The sequence below is a fragment of the Maniola hyperantus genome, chromosome 23, assembly GCF_902806685.2.
Source record: "Maniola hyperantus chromosome 23, iAphHyp1.2, whole genome shotgun sequence".
Taxonomy (NCBI): domain Eukaryota; kingdom Metazoa; phylum Arthropoda; class Insecta; order Lepidoptera; family Nymphalidae; genus Maniola; species Maniola hyperantus.
Window position 1 is genome coordinate 1,077,815 of NC_048558.1, and position 22,333 is coordinate 1,100,147.

Genomic DNA, 22,333 nt, shown 5'->3' on the forward strand with positions numbered 1-22,333 from the left:
TTTACTAGCAATACTGCAAGCCACGCGCTCGCGAGTGAAGGAAGCTACGCTAATTTAAGATTTTTAGGGTTCCGTGCCCGATGTGTCCCAACCGGACCCTATTACAGTACGATCGGCCTTTAGAATGACATTTCATCTTTGTAGAGCGTTATCTCTGTCACTCATACCCATATGACATTTTGTCGGTCTGAACGACCGAGACAGTGCTATACAAATCTGCTGCCTCCTTCTAAAGATCGATGTTCATCACTTTTGGAAGCGTACTGTACTAAGTTTCCGCTGTCCGTCTGTCCGTTCGTCTGTCTGACAGCGGGCTGTATCTCGTGAACCGTAGAGTTTAAATTTATACAGAATGTATATTTCTATATATTCTAAAACAATAAATGATAAAAATTTCAAAACAAATAAGTATTTCATGAAAATTAAAATAATAATAATTAAAAAATGTTTTTCCTTATACGGGACCTTTCTTTTGCGAGTCCGACTCGCACTTGACCATCCATGTGTCATTGTGCATTACATTAAAAATTTCCCCTCCAATTATAATATGGGTACCTTCAAGTCAAGAGTGAATAGGCATCTTCTAGGCAAGCGCGCTCCATCTTAGGCTGCAGCATCACTTGCCATCAGGTCTGATTGCAGCCAAGCGCTAGTCTATAAAAAAACTAGGGACCATAGACTTTAGAGCATTTCTGCCACATTGCTTTTTTGTCTCTGCTCTTTATTCGCCCTTTATGAAAATTAGACTAAAATGCAGTCGGAATGAAGAAAAGAAAGTCACGTTTAACGCTAAGTGCCGGCGCTTCAATGGCGTCATTAGGAAAGCAGTAATTAAAAAGTACGATAAAAAATCTCAAGAATGAAACGTTGCCGCATCGAGCGAGCTCGCCCTACGTCGCTAGTCTGGCCCTAGCACGTTCCAGTAGGTATTTCGATTCTGCGTCTTCTAGAATCCTAGATCTTATCAGGCAAACTAATTGGTTTAGGGAACATTGTAATGACGCTATTTACGATTCACTTACTCAGTGATCAATAGATACTAAATGGTAGCTATCACGTTTATTTGACACTAGCTTATGCTCGCGACTTCGTCCGCGTGGACTACACAAATTTCAAACCCCTATTTCACCCCCTTAGGTGTTGAATTTTCAAAAACCCTTTCTTAGTGGATGTCTACGTTATAATAACTATCGGCATGCCAAATTTCAGCCCGATCCGTCAAGTAGTTTGACCTGTGCGTTGACAGATCAGTCAGTCAGTCAGTCAGTCACCTTTTCCTTTTATGATATTCAGAAATGAATCATTATTAACAAGACACCGGCTAGTTACATGAAAGCCGGCGCCAGACACAAAATAAATTCAAATCATATAATATGTATAATATATATATGATCATTAATTCATCACATAGATCACACGGGGAGCACTTGAAATGCTACTCTGTGCGTAATGCACCGACGGAATACCAAATTACAGAAAGGTTTCATATACCTAACTCACTGATAGTATCAAAGGTTTAAGAATTTAGGTTGTAATGCTATTGCGCTGGAACCATGTCTCATTAACATCGTAATGACGTCATTTTGACGTCAGCCGAAATAAAAATATACCATCAGCTCGAAACTTCAGTCTAGTGCTGACGTCACTAAAATGGCGGCCACGCGCATTAGCAATTTGCGGGACTTATACTTTTAAATCAGTTTCATTTATTATTTTTCTTCACAGAGATTTCACAGGCGATTTTTACGGAAAGTGATTTTTCAATTTTCGCACTTATTATAATCATGCTTTTTTTTCTCTTCTTAAATTCTAACAGAAGTGATGGGAGTGTTTTTAGGGTTCCATACCTCAAAAGGAAAAAAGGAACCCTTATAGGATCACTTTATTGTCTGTCTGTCTGTCTGTCCTTGTGTCCGTCGTGTCTGTCAAGAAAACCTATAGGGTACTTCCCGTTGACCTACAAGATATTTTCTTATAATGTGTAAAGGTGTAATGTGTATCTTTGGTATCGTAAGATAGGCTGTTAGCTCGGCTCATGGTAAGATATTGGCATCATAACGTATGTTTGTATATTGCAATGTAGTGCTGATAAATGTACAGGCGACGCCGAGTTATGAACAATATCGAGTCGATAATTTGCCGGACGTGGTTTGGGTAACGTCTAGTGATGTGACATATCGATATAGATGTGACATATTCAGCATATCGATGTTTTGAGATTAGGTATGAGTATGGACAAAACAATGGGACTAACAAGCGCTGTGTTGGATGCCCTCCAACCCGCTGGACTGATGGTCATGAGAAGGTAGCGGGAAGTGGGTGGATGAGGAATGGTCGAATGGACGTGTGTGCAGTGTGGTGGCGCGCTCTTGATAAATAAATAAATAGTCATTTATTGGAGGCAACTTGAACCCATTTGCACATCCATACGTCCATACTAATATTATAAATGCGAAAGTGTGTATGTCTGTCTGTCTGTCTGTCTGTCTGCTAGCTTTTCACGGCTTAACCGTTCAACCGATTTAGACGAAATTTGGTACAGAGGTAACTTGCAACCCGGGGAAGGACATCTAGGCTACTTTTTATCCCGGAAAATTTAAGAGTTCCCACAGGATTTTTAAAAACAGCAATGTCTAGCAGTGGACGCAAACATGCTGATTGATTGATTGATGGATATAAAACACCTACAGTACGCAGCAGAAAATAATGCACATCAATCTTTAGAAGGAGGTATCGGTTTTGTAAAGCATTGTCTCTGTCGTTGAGATTGACAAAACGTCACATAGGTATGAGTGACAGAGACAACGCTCTACAAAGCCGAAATGTCATTCTAAAGGCCAATGGCGTGCGCTGCAAAAGTTACACGGAAGTAATATTCGGTAGAATTGTTCCTCTTAAACAGCTCCACAAAAAAGTCCGCGATAGCATATAGATTTTAAAAACCTAAATCTACGCGGCCGAAGTCGCGGGCATCAGCTAGTGTATTATAATTTATGCTATGTATTGTCGATGGTTAAAGAGTCAACTTCTATGGGCGTTGCATCTAAGACATATTTTCTTCTAAGGCCACCCGAGTAAAGCCGGGGATGACAGCTAGTTGCAATACAAATATATGTTACGACGCCAATATCTTCCCCTAAGCCCCGACAACCGAGTAACTTATACGGGCTTAGTGACGTAGGTAATCCGGGACAATCCGGGACAATCCGGGACAATCCGGGACAACACCGGGGCATTTGCATACGATCCCCGTTAAATGTCATCCGATGTTTGAGACGTAACCGTCTTAGGCGGATTTCGGGCGTTCGTACGTGAATAATTCCGGGACTGTTTTCCTGGGATTTGCATGATTTTGAGTTTACGACTTGACTGCACTGATTATTATTGCTAGGCTGCTGTTCCACCAAGCATAAGTAAACCTAACTAATTGTGCTCGCGACTCAAACCCCTATTTCACCCCTTTAGGATTTGAATTTTCAAACATCCTTTCTAAAACACTCCCCAAAATCAATTCCATGGCTACCTACGGCCTTGCCCGTCGACAACCATCGCTTCAAATGGATAGGACATATGGTATTTGGGATGCATCTTAGAAGGCTTAGTACGTGAATAATTTCGACACCACTTTTGCCAGCGACTACGGATTTGCATGATTTTGAGTCAACGACTTGCCTGTTACACTAATGGGTATACTCTAACTTATCTGCCTACCCTGCAGGCCTAGCATGGGCCGGGAAATTTTCTCCCCGAGGAAAGGATAAAAATTTTATCCCCTCCGATAGTTATTTCCACTCTCCGAGCATGGGCACAGGGTTGGATATAATTATCCCCGGTGATAAGGCGGGGAAAGACTAGTCCTCGGTTAATGTCAAAGTGTTATTATTTTTTATCTGTGCTTTTGATTTTGCTCGTTTTCGTTACTCGTAACTCGTCTGTGGCTGCTTTTTATTTTAAAAGAGCTAGAAGCCGGAGCCGTAAAATAGTTTAAAAAACATTCACAGAAGATTATGCACGTAAGTATTGTTATTGTTTGTGTTTACCTAACCTAACTCCACTATTGAATTATCCAAATTAAAAAATTATCGAATAGTTGAAATTCCTAGCTATCACAGTAAGTATCACAAAGACAATTTGTGTTAATCAGTACACAAAATTGAAGTGATAATATATTGATATTGTTAGCGACAAAGAAATGCATAAATTGTTGTTTTATTTGCAGACATGGAAATATGTACTTGACGAAGGGCACTGGCCCGGTGGCCACTGACTGACAAGTATGATGAGGCAGCTCGGGATGTAGGACCACCGGGAAATGTCTCAATAGTGCCGTCGGTCACATATATGAGCACATAAGTGTTCAATATTAATTATCACTGTTGGGCATGAATGCTCAACAGGAATTGGACCTGAAGACTCCATAATGGGCCAGCCAGAGAGATGCGTGTATTAATTTAGTTCTATTAAATGTGTGTCTTGTATAACAAACTCAAAATAACTTTAGGTACCTACCTATTGGAATAGGTAACTTAGGTACACATCTTATCAACATAAAATATTTTCATTATTGTTTGAGATGATGATAAAACTAACAGTTCAGCACACTGCACTGAGAAGAGTTCAATATCACTTAAAATTGGTTAAGCTGGTATGGTTTGAGCTATTAAACTAACCTAATTTCTTTATAAGCATGTCAAGCCAATGTTTTTTATCTTATGGCAGGAAATCTTTGAAGTGTCGGTGGTGGACTATGGTGAGACTGTCGTTTTACCCACTTTGTACACAGTGGGTACTTTATAAAACCAATAGCCCCGAGTGGTTTTCCTATAAATGCCAATAAATAAATAAAAAGTAAGTAGAGGATATGTACATTTTTGTAATTTGTAAATAGTTATGAATATAGGAAGTTATTCTATGGCAGTGTGGTTTGATTGAACATTAAACTTGTTACTTCCTTTTCTTAAGGATAATAGCACTACTTTTAGATCTGTTAAGTTAACATCAGAGATTTGTGTACATCCAAATAAGCATTGTTTTAATTGGTATTCCTAATATTATGCCTAAAAGTTTGTGTTTGTTACTCAATCACACAGAAAGAGTACTTAAAGCAAAATTATTTTTTGAAGAAACTTATTTTTTGTTATAGCAGCAATAGAAATAAGTACAAAATTTCAACTTTAACCTGTTACGTTTCAGGAGACAGACAGATGGAGAGCTGAGACTGTAATAGGGTCCCATTGGTACCCTACAGAACCCTAGTAGTAGTAGTAGATATAAGGATGGGTTTGCACAAGGTGGTTTTAGGTAATAGGTACTTAAAGAAATATATTTTAATGCAAATATGTATTTATTATTCCATCCCTTTTTCCCTTTTATTGTCGGGCAACAGTTAGCAGTCTGGTTTGATCCATAGATATGTGAGATTTCTTTATTTGTTACATTTTCTAGTCTGTCCTTTGGTTGTTCCATTGGAATTCTGAAATATACAATTTATACATTAATGATTTTCAATAATAATAAATTAAGAGTAAGAGGATATACTGAAATGGTCTATAAAGTATAATAGGCTAACATATTTACTCTTACAAAACACTTATGATGAACCATTATAATTTGTAAAGTGTTATTGTGTTTGTGTATCATTATGTATTTAACTATGTATGATATAGGTGTGTATTTTAATTTAAGAATTGTTTTGTTAAATTAGACTCCTGCCTATTTTGTTCAAATAAATGATTTTATTATAATGAGTCATTGTGTTATTTTATATTTCCAATAATCCATACTAATATTATAAATGCGAAAGTGTGTCTGCCTGTCTGTCTGCTAGCTTTTCACAGCCCAACAGTCTAACCGATTTAGATGAAATTTAGTACCTACAGGAGTTAGCTTACATCCCGAGGATGGACACAGCCTACTTTTTATTCTGGAAAATCAAATAGTTCTCACAGGATTTTCAAAACCTAAATCCACACAGATGAAGTCGCGGGCAATAGTCATCCCATGACCTTGACTTGTATCTCACTGGTAGCTACCATCTGCCAAGAGTCTTATAGATGTGAGGACGTAGAATAAATAGAGAATAGCCGCGAATACCTATTTGTAGGTACCTACTACCTACCTAAGTAGGTAACCTGAATTAGGTACCTATTCGTTTGCAAAAGATGGTTTTAGGTAATAGGTAAGTACTTAGGTACTTACTTTTATGAATCCATCCTCCGAATTAATCGGCTTTAGTGCTTCATTAAGCTGCTCGCATAAGTACAGCACATAATATTTGTCCATCCGAAACAAGTGTCGGAACTCAGCGTCGGGAAATTCAAAGGGATTACTTCCATCACTAATTACGTGCTCATGTTATTTTCGTTCTAAATTCACTATTTCAAACTAATAAAAAAAGCGCGAGACATGTTTTTTGATCTTTTAATAATTGAGTTAAAGTTCTATGAGCTTATACCCACCTCTAATCTCGATGATAAAATTATCCCTCTCAAATGTCAAAAAAGGACAGTTTATCTTCTTTTATTTGGCCCCATGCTATAGACGGTGGATAAATAGTCCCCCGAGTCCCCGTGAAATGTCAAACGGGGATAAACTTCTCCTCTCCCCTGTTGCCGTGCTCTGAGGGGTGGATAAGTTAATGTTATCTCCTGTGCAGTGGATAAAATCGGGGGATATAATTTTTATCTTCGGCCCATGCTAGCCGTGCTGAAGTGCGCTGTAAGGTTTAAGATAACGTGTGGTGGTTGGGAGGCAACTTTTAATGACTTTTAACAGGTACAAGTTTGTATTAAAGCCTCGTTAAATCAAGAGGACCATTAAGTATCACGGAATGTGAAATTCTTGGGAAATTATTGAAAAGTTCTACACTTTTCTATTGGTTAATTAATTAATCGACCATTTTTGTGCCATGTAAATTTAAAAAATTAAAGTATTGTTTCTTGTTTGTATACGGTGGTTCGGAGCCCTTCGTGTGCGAGTGCGACTCACACTTGACCGATTTTTAGGGTTCCGTACCTCAAAAGGAAAAACGGAACCCTCATAGGATCACTTTGTTGTCTGTCTGTCTATATGTCCGTCAAGAAAACCTAGTAACCTGTACCCTGTCAGGTCTACACAGGTAGACCTAGTACCTGTACAGGTAGAATCATGAAATTTGGCAGGTAGGTAGGTCTTATAGCAGACATAAGAGGGAAAAATCTGAAAACTGTGAATTTGTAGTTACGCACACAAAAAAATTTAACTGTGGTCATGAACTAATAATTAGTATTTTCAAAGTAAGATAACTATATCAAATGGGGTATCATAATGAAAGAGCTTCACTTGTGCATTCTAAAACAGGTTTTTATTTATTTTTATGCATCATAGTTTCTGATTTATCGTACGTGAACGAAGTCGCAGGTAAAAGATTGTGGGTTTTGAACCTAAAGTTGTAAACATTTCGTATTCTTTTCTTGAAGAAAAGCGTTGTACTAAATCGTCTCTCAGGCCGGAAATACATAAAGCATGTCTTCAGTGTGAGTCAGGCTGCTCTATAAATGATCGTAAATTATAAAAACCAGCCAAGTGCGAATCAGACTCGCGCACTGAGGGTTCCGTAGTACAATCTTATTTTATCGATAATTTGCACGATAAATCAAAAACTACTTACTAGATTTCGTTCAAACCAATTGTCGGTGGAAGTTTGCATGGTAATGTACATCATAATATATTTTTTTTAGTTTTATCATTCTGTTATTTTAGAAGTTTAGGGGGACGACACACATTTTATAACTTTGGAAGTATCTCTCGCGCAAACTATTCAGTTTAGAAAAAATGATATAAGTTATTTTTTATAAGGGTTCCGTTTTTTGCCATTCGGATACGGAACCCTAAAAATGAATCGCTGAATGTGTTGCTGATCGCAAATCTCGAGAACAGCTGAACCGATTTCGCTAATTCTTTTTCATAATATCCCTTGAAGTACGGGGATGGTTCTTAAGGAGAGAAAAATTTAAAATTTCCTGAACAAGGATCGACTGTTAGGCGGTAGGTACGAAGTTCGCCGGGGCAGCTAGTTGTGTAAATAGGGTTGCCAGGTCGCCAAACCTAATAGCCGGACAGACCAGCCAGTTTGGCCGGACATTCGGGTAGAAAGGCCGGACACCCTACATTATTGAGGATTTTGTGTCTTGGTATTAATAGGTACGACAAAAAAATTGTATGTAAAATCAAACTTTTTTTATTACTAGCTTATGCTCGCGACTTCGTCCGCGTGGACTACAAAATTTCAAACCCCTATTTCACCCCCTTAGGAGTTGAATTTTCAAAAATCCTTTCTTAGCGGATGCCTACGTCATAATAGCTATCTGCATGCCGAATTTCAGCCCGATCCGTCCAGTAGTTTGAGCTGTGCGTTGATAGATCAGTCAGTCAGTCAGTCAGTCAGTCAGTCACCTTTTCCTTTTATATATATAGAAGAAGATTGTCATAAATCTTGTTGTCTTGTCACTGCCGCCTGCGGGAGCGACCGACAGTCGACTCCCCTGCGCTCGGCCACGCTCGTTTGCGAAATGAAAAAAGCCTAACAAAAGCCGGACACCGTTTATTTTGGCCGGACTCGCAATCAAAAAGCCTACCTATGTCCTTTACCCGGACGCCTGGCAACCCTAAGTGTAAAAATACTTATATCGAAAATCAGTCGTCCAAGAGTAGTCGACGCATTCTTATTACGCAATGACATCAAACAATAGCAATTACAATTCCTATTACCATAACATATATGCCTGACCATTGTAGAGAAAAAATTGTTGGCCGTCATTAGAATGCGGGGGCCAGACCTGGTGCAACGGCCTCGGATCACCTTGTGTGGCGCGCGCAGAATACCTAATGCGGTGCAGCGCTGGGCGCATCCGCGGGTCTGAATAGCGGGACACCGTGGGATCCTGGTGATGTCTTCACTTTGTTTTCTTAAAACTGGATTGACTACACAAATTTCAGACCTCTATTTTACACCCTTAGGGGTTGGTTGAATTTTGAATTTTTTTTTTTATTGGATGTTGACTTTATAATAGCTATCTGCGTTCCAAATTTCAGCCCGATCCAGGTTGCAGTATGCAGGTTTCCTCACGATGTTTTCCAAGTAATGTTTAATTGCTAAAAACGCAAACATAATTCCGAAAATTAAGAGATGCGTGCCCGGAATCGAACCCCGACCTTCTGATTAGAAGGGTACATCTTAACCACTAGGCTATGACGGCTTGTCAGCGAGACATTTTCTCAATCACGCTTGATTACATTGCTATATTGTATAGTACATTGTGACCAATGTGCAAGTTTTTAAGATATAGTATTCTTTAAAGAACATAATATACAAATAGTACCTATGTATTTTTCGTCGTACTCGTGTACTAAAAAGGAAAAGCTAAAAATATTTTCCAAATTGCTAAAACATTTCGTGTACCTACTAAAAATGAAAAGCTAAAAAATATTTTCCAAATTGCTAAAACATTTCGATTACTAAAAATGAAAAGCTAAAAAATATAATATTCCCAAATTGGTAAACCATTTCGTATACCTACTTACTAAAAAGGAAAAGCTAAAAAAAGTGATTTTCCAAATTGCTAAAACTAATAGGTCATTAAGGAGTGTTCTAAGTTTCCGCGTAATTAAGTAAGAAAGCTGGAAAGTTATCTGTTAAAGTTATCGTTGTTCCCGTTTTCCTCATCTACTAATGGAGATTGGGGAGATTTTCCCCGATTTTCTTTCTAGTGTTGATTTTGTGTGATAGCTATCTATAGTCCGAGTCAAGGACTTGGAACAGCTAGATGTCGCATGTTCATAAAACTGTGCCAATTTTTAGGGTTCCGTACCTCAAAAGGAAAAACGGAACCCTTATAGGATCACTTTGTTGTCTGTCTGTCTGTCAGTCAAGAAACCTACAGGGTACTTTCCGTTGACCTAGAATAATGAAATTTGGCAAGTAGGTGGGTCTTATAGCTGGCTTTAGGGGAAAAATCTGAAAACCGTGAATTTGTGGTTACATCACACAAAAATAAAATTGTGGTCATTAACTAATAATTAGTATTTTCAATTTTCGAAGTAAGATAACTATATTAAGTGGGGTATCATATGAAAGGGCTTCACTTGTACATTCTAAAATAGGTTTTTTATTTATTTTTAGGTATAATAGTTTTTGATTTATCATGCAAAATGTCGATAAAATACGATTGTATTACGGAACCCTCAGTGCGCGAGTCTGACTCGCACTTGGCCAGTTTTTTCCTATCTACGATGACGTCACGCTTGTCATCATCATCATCATCATAAACAACAACAACCGACAAACGTCCCGGAAATAGGTGTCCTGTAAGGACTTCCACACGCCACGGTCTTGTGCCGCTTTTTTTATGCCCACACCAAGTTAGCCCTTGAATGCAATCTCACCTGGTGATAAGTGATGATGCAGTCTAAGATGGAAGTGGGCTAACCTGGAAGGAGTATGGCAGTTAATAAACCATACCCTTTTGGTTTCTATACGGCATCGTACCGGAAATCACTTGGCGGCACGGCTTTGCCGGTAGGGTGGTAACTAGCCACGGCCGAAGCCTCCCACCTTACCAACGCTTGTACCTATGTCGCGGGTCCCTGCAACTTTTATTTCGTCTGTCCACCTCATGTCCACCTATTGGAGGATCTTTCACCGCTGCACTTTCCGATGCGAGGTCGCCATTCTAGCACCTTGGGACCCCAACGTCTATCGGTTTTTCGATCTATATGCCCTGCCTATTGCCACTTCAGCTTCGCAACCCGTTGAGCTATGTCGGTTACTCTAGTTCTCCTACGGATCTCCTCATTTCTGATTTGATCACGAAGAGAAACTCCAAGCATAGCTCTCTCCATCGCCCGCTGAGTGACTCATGTCCATATGTCATCACTGGCAAAATGCACTGTTCGAAGACTTTGGTCTTCAAGCACTGAGGAATTTCGGACAAGAAGGTATCTCGAAGTTTTCTGAACGCTGCCCGCTGTGAACTAAAATAGAGCAAATAAATTGAGTTAAAAGCTAAATGTAGCTAAAATGTGACAGACAAAGCCACAGACAGACCGGCGCCGCACTTATAAAATATACAGATAGAGAGGCTGTGTTTGCGTCGGGGGCTGGTCAGATGAAGTCTATAAGTACTTAAGAAAAATCTTATTCTTCATGAAAATACGCATTCATCTACATACATACATCTCTATATGTATATGAAAATTTTGACGACCTCCCTGGCGCAGTAGTAATTAGTGTCTTTTTAGTGGGAGGTCCCGGGTTCGATTCCTGGCAGGGGTTTGGAATTTTATAAAATCTAAATTTCTGGTCTAGTCTGGTGGGAGGCTTTTGCCGTGGCTATCTACCACCCCACCGGCAAAGTCGTGCTGCCAAGCGATTTAGCGTTCCGGTACGATGCCGTGTAGAAGTACCTGATGGGTATGGGTTTAATGCAAACTGCCATACCCCATCTAGGTAAGCCCACTTCCATCTTAGACGGCATCATCACTTACCACCAGATGAGTTACTTGTATCTGACTGACTGATCTATCAACGCACAGCTCAAAACTACTGGATGGATCGGACTGTTTGGCATGCAGAACAGAAAGCTATTATGACGTAGACATTCACTAATAAAGGGTTTTTGAAAATTCAGCCCACAAGGGGGTAAAATAGGGGTTTGAAATTTGTGTAGTCCACGCGGACGAAGTCGCGGACATCAGCTAGTAATATATAAAGCTGCTGTCTTATATTCATATTCCAATATACGCACATACCTACTTACTAGCTTTTGCTCGCGACTTTGTCGTAAGTTGGCTTCCAGTTTTACCCATTGACACCCACTGATTAAAATATGAAATCACTACCCCTTCACTACCTCTATTATATAAATGTGTGTTTGTTTGTTGGTTTGTTGGTTTGTCCTTCAATCATGTCGCAACGGAGTAACGGATCGACGTGATATTTTGCATGGGTGTAGTTCAAGACCTGGAGAGTGACATATGCTACTTTTTATCCCGGTTAATCAAAGAATTCCCATAGGATTTTTAAAAACCTAAATCCGCGCGGCGAAGTCGCGGGCATCAGCTAGTCATTTTTAGAAAGCGGAGATGATAATATTAGTACAAAACCGGTGTCTATGGATTTTTCATATCAAACGCCATAGTTCGCCGCGACCTGACCTTGAAAGCTCACGGCATTTGACAGTCTGCCAAATAAGATATCCTAAGGTTTCCCCAACTTTAGATTTGGAAACTTCGCAGTCTCCATAGTCGAGTCGACAATTTTCCACTGACCGATTCGTGCGCGATTGCTTAAAGTTTTACAATTTCTGCCTTTTGGCGTGATTTTTCAAAAAATATTTGTTACTGTTGTAAAAGTTTTAATTGAATTTTATCAAGTAGCATTGTATATTGTTTAGAGGGTTAGTGTCGGCGCATGTCTGTCGATTGCGCTGGTTAAGTAACGTTGACTTAAGTCAGTAGGTAAATAGATAGGTGAGTGACATTGACTTGTACCTATGATGATTCGTGCTTTGGATAGCACTCTAAGCCGTTGGACTTTGTCTTTTTTTTTAATTTTAGCCAAGTTAATTGCTGACTAATATTCCCGTTTGCCCTCCAATGAAGCGTAAAGCTTGTGCTAGGAGTAGGTACGACAATAGTGCAACGGGTGGGGTTTGAACCGTCGACCTTTCGGTTTTCAGTCCACTCCTTTAACGGTTGAGCTATCGAGGCTCATTAACTGTGTGCTTAGTTGAGTCGTATGGGGAAGGATCTGGGAGTGCTTTATTATTTTAAGAAACCTCTCTATTATGTGATTGATGGAAGGAATCACAACTCTCAGTAATAAGAGAGAGAAAGAGGGTGTGTGTGTGTGTGAGAGAGAGAGATAGTAAGAGAGTGAGAAAGAAAGAAAGAGGGAGATACGAAACCTTCCTGCGGACCTGACCTTGAAAGCTCACTGTTTTTAACAGTCTGCCAAATAAAATATCCTAAGGTTTCCCCAAGGATGAGTGTAAATGGTAAATCTCTAAGTTGGTGATCTCTTAATTCAACCCCCAAATGTCTCGGAAAGGTGTCCCATTTCCCCCACTCCCGGACACAAGTCAAGTCCTCGTTCCCGGATGTGTCGGGGGCTATGTGTCGGGAGTAATGTCGCGGCGGCACGTACGACACGACACCGCGGGGACTGGAATTCTAATAAAGCTTATGTGTTTTAATGCGATCCCTGTCGCCGCTCTAGAGCCTTTATCTACGGCATTATCTATGCCTCTAAATACCTCTCTAGTCTATGGTTGTATGAATAGATATGGTGGATAATAGTGTACGATATAGTTTGATTTTGTAGGGTTCCGTACCTCAAAAGGATACACTTATAGGATCACTTTGTTGTTGGTCTGTCTGTCAAGAAACCTACAGGGTACTTCCCGTTGACCTAGAATCATGAAATTTGGCAGGTAGGTAGGTCTTATAGCAGATATAAGGGAAAAATCTGAAAACCGTGAATTTAGGCTTACATCACACAAAAAAAATAATTAAATAGTATTCATAAACAAATATTGCTATTTTCAACTTTCAAAGTAAGATTACTATACCAAGTGGGTGGTATGGAATGGGCTTTACTTATCTTTATGCAGATTTTTATTTATCTTTATGCATAATAGTTTTTGATTTATTGTGCACAATGTTGATAAAATACGACTGTAGTACGGAACCCTTTATTATAAGCATAGATATAGATAGATATAGATGGTAGACTCAAAGAGAGTCCGTATCAGTTAGTCAGTGATCTTTTTGAAAGGCCTGTGCAAACAAGCTATTCTTTTCTAGCCAGCTTGTGCTAGATTCTATTCTAGCGAAATATAAATGCGAAAGTGTGTCTGTCTGCTAGCCTTTCACGGCCCATCCGTTCAATCGATTTTGACGAAATTTGGTACACATATAGCTTGCATCCCGGGGAAGGACATGGGCTACTTTTTATCCCGGAAAACCAACGAGTTCCCACGGGATTTTTAAAAACCTATATCCACGCGTACCAAGTCGCGGGCATCAGCTAGTGCTAGAATAGAATAAGATATCATGAAGTATGAACAGATTTCCTTTCGCTGTATGAAAATACAACATCAATCGTCGGGTGTGCGGAGTAATATTCCTCGTTGCATTAGCGATCTGTGGCTGATGTACTCAGCTCTTACGGGGAAGGTCGCTGAATGCACGCAGTGGATGGCATCAGTGTGAGCGATCTAAATAAATCCATATCTGTATATATATAAGGAAAAGGTGACTGACTGACTGACTGACTGACTGACTGACTGACTGACTGACTGATCTATCAACGCACAGCTCAAACTACTGGACGGATCGGGCTGAAATTTGGCATGCTGATAGCTATAATGACGTAGGCATCCGCTAAGAAAGGATTTTTGAAAATTCAACTCCTAAGGGGGTGAAATAGGGTTTTGAAATTTTGTATTCCACGCGGACGAAGTCGCGAGCATAAGCTAGTTAATATTATAAATGCGAAAGTGTGTCTGTCTGTCTATCTGCTAGCTTTTCACGGCCCAACAGTTTAACCGATTTTGATGAAATTTGGTACAGAGTTAACTTACATCCCGGGGAAGGACATCGGCTACTTTTGATCCCGGAAAAATAAACAGTTCCCACGGGATTTTCAGAAACCTAAATCCACACGGACAAAGTCGCGGGCATCATCTAGAACTCAATAAAAAGAAATAATATAGGTACTCAAAGGGACTTCGCTGTATGACAATTGACATTACAACATGAATCGCTTATGCGCTGGGCGGTGTGGAATATGTCACTCTCAGGGTATTTCATTTCATTCGTTCTTTACGGTGTGATAATATTTAGCGTAGCATCTTCTCTATATTAATATTTGTTGCTTGATATAAACTTTACTTATTTATTTATTTGTCTTAAAATAGATTTGTGATGCAAGCCATCCTTGTGTTGTGCCAAATTTCGTCAAAATTGATTCAATGAATGGGCCGTAAAAACCTAGCAGATATAAACACACTTTCACATTTATAATTTTAATCTGGCAGTATAGATTGAAAGACAGATATTTCCCTTAATTACTGGTTCCTTTGTTTAGTCTTTGTTTTCCTTGTTTTGTATGCAATATTTTTTTCTATCTATCCAAGTTTTTATTTGTGCGTAGTATTTTAAATCACATAAGCTTTTTTATATGTAGTATTTCAAACACGCTGCAAGAGGGGCCCCGCGTGTAGGTAGTTCTTGAAACTATTTTCTATTTCTGCGCAAACAGTTCAGCTGTTGTTGCTCTTCAACTTGTTGGTAATGCGATATAAATATATCTACACTCGCATTCGCTGCATATGCCACTACGTGCGGCATAGGCGGGCGGGAGGGCGGGCGGCGAGATTCGATTTACATCCGAGTTTGGGAACAATCTATTCGTATATGTGATTCGTATGTGAACTTTACACAGAGGTCGCATACTTCAATTACTCTGAGTAACTGAAGTAATAATAACTTACTATAGCTAACGCATTGATGTCATCGTCATCATCATGATCAACCCATCGCCGGCTTACTACAGAATAGCACGGGTCTCCTCTCAGAGCGAGAAGTGTTTTGGCCATAGTCTACTACGCTGGCCATGTGCGGATTGGTAGACTTCACACACCTTTGAGAACATTATGGAGAACTCTCAGGCATGCAGGTTTCCTCACGATGTTTCCCTTCACCGTTAAAGCAAGTGACATTTAATTACTTAAAACGCCCATAACTCCGAAAAGTTGGAGGTGCGTGTCCGGGATGGAACCCCCGACCTCCGACTAGAAGGCGGGCGTCCTAACTACTAGGCTATCACAGCTTAGTAGGTAAGTATTTGTTCAAAATAAAGATTATGTGGCAGACAATGGAAATTCCTTTGTTGTGCAATACCTACCTAGTTAGTAGTATGAATTCCTGGACGTTAGTTTAATGCGTTCAAAAGTCGCTTTCAAATGGACTTAGCAGAAAACGCTCTGTTCAAAAAGCTTGTTGGAAACTTCGTTGAATTTAAATTCTAACCGTGTTCAGGTTAACTACCTAAATGCATATAATCGAATTTTGCATTCAGTTTACAACAATGGGATTTATTGTGGAACTACGTGTTCTGTCCACTAATAATATGCATTTCTGAACGCATCGGCTGCTGAACTTGCGCGCCAAAACGGCACGTGGCAATATGGCCGCCTGTCAGTGTTTTTTCTAAATTACTAGACGGATCTAGCAATGATTCCATATAATATGATGAACTACGCACTAGATTCGGGTTATTGCAAACAAGATTATTTTGATGTGATTGCAGTAGGTATTTAAGTTGGGCGTGCAATTCAGTTTTTTAAAATAGCGTGGGAACTCTCATTTTCCAGGATAAAAATAGCAGTAGTATGTCCGTCTCTTATTACAAAATAAACGTTCTATCTTTCTTTCTACAGGATTCACTATCTCTGTAGTCTGTACCAAATAGATGATATCCGCTGTCCTCGTAGATTTAGGTTTTTATGGGGCTTTTTGATTTTCTGGGACTAGAAGTATCCGCCCTATATGCCCATCCTAGGGAGGCAAGCTGTTTCTGTACCAATCTCCATCAAAACCTTTGATAGATGGGTGGGCTATGAAAAGCTAGCAGAAAGACAATTATTTGTCTGTCTGCTAGCTTTCTCTGTCCATGAAAAGCTAGCAGACAGACAACTAATTGTCATGTCATGGACAGAGACATATTTTGTCTCAGTACCAAATTTCGCCGAAATCGATTAAACGGATATGGGCCATGAAAAGCTAACAGACAGACAAACTCGCTTTTCGCAGAACTTTACAATATTAGTATCCTTACATAACGTTGATCGAGTGTCCCTCAACGTTCCCAACGCATCACCTGTTGCGCGCCAAAACGACGCGTGGCAAGATGGCCGCCGGGATTTTTTCATGGCGTCTTTCCGTGCTTTTGGCCAGCGCTCCTGTGTGACGTAGCGACCCAGTTAGCCACGCCAACGGGTACCACGGCCAAGTCCACCGCACTCGGGCATCCCCGATGAACCGACGCCAATATCTATAAAATAAATTGGCCGGCGCGGTACGAAAAAAATATATAAAAATAATGAAGGAATCGTAAGCGATGCCCGATTTGCCGCCAAAATTCGTCAGGGGTGAACGCACTCCAGTGTTTTGGCAAGCGTGTTTGGAAGTTTTCCTAATAGTTGGTGTGATTCGATAAGGTGTATGGTTTTATTGGCGGTGTGGGTTGGTTTGTAAACAATGGCTCTATTGGCTCGTTTAGTTAACCTTTTTGTTCAAGATTATAGCTTTTAACGAACTCTACTATTACTTTGGGATGAAAAAAGTTATTACGGGTACACTAGGTTTTCTTAATTTTATTATTTATTAGCTTATGCCCGCGACTTCGTACGCGTCGAGTACACAAATGTCAAACCCCTATTTTACCCACAATACTGCATGCCAAGATTTGTCCAGTGGTTTGAGCTGTGCGTTGATAGATCAGTCAGTCAGTCACTTTTTCCTTTTATAAGTATATATTTTAGACTGGTTGATGCCTGCGACTATATTCACGTGGATTTAGATTTTAAAAAATCCCATGGGAACTGTTTGATTTTCCGGGTTAAAAATAGCCTGTGTCACTCTCCAGGTCTTTAACTATACCCTTGCAAAAATCACGTCAATCCGTTGCTCCGTTGCGACGTGATTGAAGGACAAACTAACAAATCATCAAATAAACACACTTTCGCATTTATAGTATGGGTTTGCATGATAGGCTTGCGCGTGACGACTCGACGAATCATGCTTTAAAGAAAGCAATGATGAGGTCTAAGTTGGAGCGTGCTTGCCTAGAAGATGCCTATTCGCTCTTGCCTTGAAAGTACCTAAGTTATTTCCAATAAGGAATTTAAAAAGTAAATTTTCATTCAAAACTAAATTGAAAAAATTCCTTTTGGATAAACAGGTAGAATTTCAGGATCATGTGGCGGAGTACTCCTTTTTGTAACAAGATTTAGGCTACATCATAGGTATACATTATACATGTGCATAGATGTGTCCAATTATATATATAAGTAAGTATGTGTGAATTTGTATATATTATTAACATATAGAATAGATAGATTAGATAAGTACAATTAAAATAATTCCGTGGCGCCACCCGAATCAGGGTTCCTACTGAAAACCAGCGCTGTATGTTTTTGTACTTGTGCAAGACATATGGCATATATGCTGAGTAGGGACCTTTTTTTTCGGGTTGTGCCACACATGACATGGTTTATTCCGGCGCTTCTTCTACTTGAGGTCTTTTGACTTTACTACTCAAGTATTAGAGGCGCCGGTGTAACCTAACCAGGTCTAGCTGGTAATGTGTGGCACAGCCTTAAAAAATAACCGTTTTTCTTTCTTTCTTATTTGTGTGTGCATGGAGGGTTGAAGACCTCCGTCTTCTTCCAACACTAACTAAGATCCGTTATGATAGTAGGTTAATACCGTATAAGTATTATTAAAATGATGTACCAAGTATGCCAAGTTGGCTGTTTAGTATTTTGTCCTTTGCTAGGTATCTACTATCTACACCCTTTCACCTACTGATGGCTTTATGAGGTATTTATTTATATTTTACCTACAATTCTTGAGTTCCGGCTTGCTTTGAAGTATTCTCTCCGTTTTGCCCATGTTAAAACTATTTGGCCCACGATTTCGTCCGCGTGGATTTATTTTTTTTAAAAAAATTCCGGGGAAAAAATAGCCTCAATTCATATATGTAGGTAGCTCCCTAAACTACCGCTATAAAAAACATCACATCATTTTATTACTACGGTCCAATACCCTATCCATACTAATATTATAAATGCGAAAGTGTGTCTGTCTGTCTGTCTGTCTGCTAGCTTTTCACAGTCCAACGGTCCAACCGATTTTGATGAAATATTGTTTAGAGTTAGCTCACATCCCGGGGAAGGATGCTACTTTTTATACTGGAAAATTGTCCCCATGGTATTTAAAAAAATCTAAATCCACGGGGGGAAGTCGCGGGCATCATTGCAAAATATTAGACACGAGAGAAAGTTAGATTTTCAATATGCCATTTGAAGTTTTCACAGGGTTTTTTCGGAGCATGCATTTCAGTCAGATCAAAGAGTCAACCGCGATCGCTATGAATAGACTTCAAAAAGATTAGGTGATTACGATTGCTGTTACATTTCGAAGTCGTCAATCGGTTTCGACTGGATCGCTAGTGCGTTGCACAATTAGGTCCCTGATTCATCAAAGTGACTTTCGTGAAAACTATTTTGGTCCGCTGAGAATCTGAGTTGCGACGAATCAATGACGTTTTCTGCTAGGTACAAAGTTCAGATCAGTTTTTATCATTATCATCATCTCATGGCCGGCGCACTACTGAGCAGTCTTCTCTCAAAATGAGTAGGTTTTTACACGACTGGCCAAGAAAGGGTTGTAATATTTTCACGGTTCATGTACAGTAGGTACGCGGCAGAAAATAATGTACATCGACCTTTAGAATGACATTTCAGCTTTGTAGAGCGTTATCTCTATCACTCATACCTATGTGACATTTTGTTGGTTTCAACGACTGAGACCTCATAAGAAAGCTCAAAGTCACACAGCGGGCGATGGAGAGAGCTATGCTTGGAGTTTCTCTAAGTGATCAAATCAGAAATGAGGAGATCCGTAGGAGAACTAGAGTAACCGACATAGCTCAACGGGTTGCGAAGCTGAAGTGACAATGGGCAGGGCACATAGTTCGTACAACCGATAGACGTTGGGGTCCCAGGGTGCTGGAATGGCGACCTCGCTAGGTGGACGGACGACAACAGACGAGTCGCAGGGAGCCGTTGGCTTCAGGTGGCGCAAGTCCTTAGAAGAGAAATATAATAAATAAATAATATTTTTTTTTTTTTTTTTTAATACAATAAAACTTAAAGCTAGCCTTATCTAATTACTATATAAATCATGACCGCGTGGAATGGTGCCAAGAATACTGGCTGCATTTCCGCGCTGGACAGCCAGGCTGATCCGCTGCGCAAAAAATGAGCCAGCCCTTCTGTCACCAGTTGAGGCTATTAATCGCGGTGAAATGTCTCGTAAAAAATTTTTAGCACTAAGACTCCATGGCCCCAGGGTCTCCACGGCAAACGGCACAAAAATGTAACTCTCTATAAGAGAGGCATACTTGCGCCGCTTGCCGTTTTCAGCTGTTTCTGCTGCGGCTCCCGGTCTTGATGCTGTCTTCCTGATATGACACGGGGCCAATGTGTCAACGCAAGTTGCGTCCCACATTAGCGCCCGTCCCCGTTCCCAGGGAACCAGCGTCAATCCATCAGGTCTCTTGCCATCATCCCGACTAATCCCTGCCGGCTCAATGAGCGCAGGAATATTTATGGTGGCAAGAGCTCTTTTAATTGTATCGTTAAGAGAGCCATGCCTAAACAGCCTACCGGAGCTCCTTTGGCAAGAGAGTCCGTGGATTCCAAATTTATCAACCTCTTGTGAAAAGATCGTGTGATTGAATAATAAATAAAACGTTTATTATTCAATCATCTAGTTACACACATACATGGATTTGATCTTGAACAAATTTGCGTGCTTGTTGACATATGCATATACAATATTAAAAATGGTACAAGATCAAGAAGTGGCTATCCTAGCTAGATTTTTAGATCTGTGTTAAGGATAGCCAGCCCTCTCCCTCGGTTAACTAAAAAGTAAATAAGAACATGAGTGCACAAGCACAAATCAGTTATTACAGAAGATTGCTGTTCTTTAACGTTTTTACACTTAAATAAACGTATGATTTATGAACCTAGATAGTTGTGTAGGAAAACTGTAGTGTGTGTTTGTGTGTGTGTAATAAGTCCAGCAGTGGGCGTCTATCGGTTGATGATGATGATGATAATGAACGATTGAGGTCCGAGACAATTCTCTACGAAACCGCTATCTCTTTCTAAATCGATGCACATTACTCTCTGCTGCGTACTGTACTACTATGCAGAATTTACTACTAAGATCGAAAGCCAAAATTTCTCTGGAGTGCAATCACCCCAGCATGTGGTGTAGCGACTGGCACCTCCGCCACTTTCCCTGCCAGTAGCCGCCACGTGGTCGCAGGTCCTGCCAACACTGCTTGGCACTGCGTCGCCGCGTCTGGCGTCCTAGCCAACTACTGTTGTGGCTGGACAAGTGTTTATGTTATACCCGTATGACTCTCATTGTCATTTTTGGTACGTTAGTCAATCGATTAGTAGGTACTTAGGTAGGTACTTAATCGCACTAATTATAGAATTATTTTTAGGGTTCCGTACCTCAAAAAGAAAAAAGGATCACTTTGTTGTCTGTCTGTCTGTCTGTCAAGAAACCTATAGGGTACTTACTTCCCATTGACCTAGAATCATGAAATTTGGCAGAAAGGTAGGTCTTATAGTAGACATGAGGGGGAAAATGTGATAACCTTGAATTTGTGGTTACATCACAAGAAAAAAAATTAAAATGCACTTAAAATGTGTTCATGAACAAAATATATTTATTGCTTTCAAAGTTAGATAATTATGTCAAGTGGGGTGTCATATGAAAGGTATTCACCTGTGCATTCTAAAACAGATTTTTATTTATTTTTATGCATCATAATTTTTGAATTATCGTGCAAAATGTCGAAAAAATATGACTGTACTACGGAACCCTTGGTGCGCGAGCCTCGCACTTGGCCGGTTTTTTACGGACTATACCAATTTTTTTTGGGAGGAGTCGTGTAAAAAAAACGTTTCTCTGAAAATTCCCTGATGTAACCACAAATTCACGGATTTTTCCCTTTAAGTGTGAAATCCTCCCTTGGGGTAGTCGTGAAAAAAAAAACCAGCTAAGTGCGAGTCCGGCTCGCACACTGAGGGTTCCGTACTACAGTCGTTTTTTTATCGACATTTTGCACGATAATTCAAAAACTATGATGCATAAAAATAAATAAAAATCTGTTTTAGAATGAACAGGTAAAACCCTTTCATATGATACCCCACTTTATATAGTTATCTTACTTCGAATATTGAAAATACTAATTATTAGTTCATGACCACAATTTAATTTTTTTTGTGTGATCTAACCCTAAATTCACGGTTTTCAGATTTTTCCCCTAAAGCCAGCTATAAGACACACCTACCTGCCAAATTTCATGATTCTAGGTCAACGGGAAGTACCCTGTAGGTTTCTTGACAGAGAGACAGACAGACAACAAAGTGATCCTATAAGGGTTCAGTTTTTCCTTTTGAGTTACGGAACCCTAAAAAAA

General features: G+C 39.8%; 2 protein-coding genes across 2 annotated transcripts in view; both read left to right on the top strand.

Annotated features, from left to right (window-relative positions):
• The window catches only part of Tom40 (Translocase of outer membrane 40), a 127,536-nt gene extending 119,557 nt beyond the window's left edge, over positions 1-7,979 (top strand). The window contains exon 9 of the mRNA XM_069506724.1: positions 7,965-7,979. The gene's annotated coding sequence lies outside the window, so the exon portion shown is untranslated. The remainder of the gene's footprint in view (positions 1-7,964) is intronic.
• The window catches only part of NfI (Nuclear factor I), a 76,259-nt gene that overhangs the window by 24,570 nt on the left and 29,356 nt on the right, over positions 1-22,333 (top strand).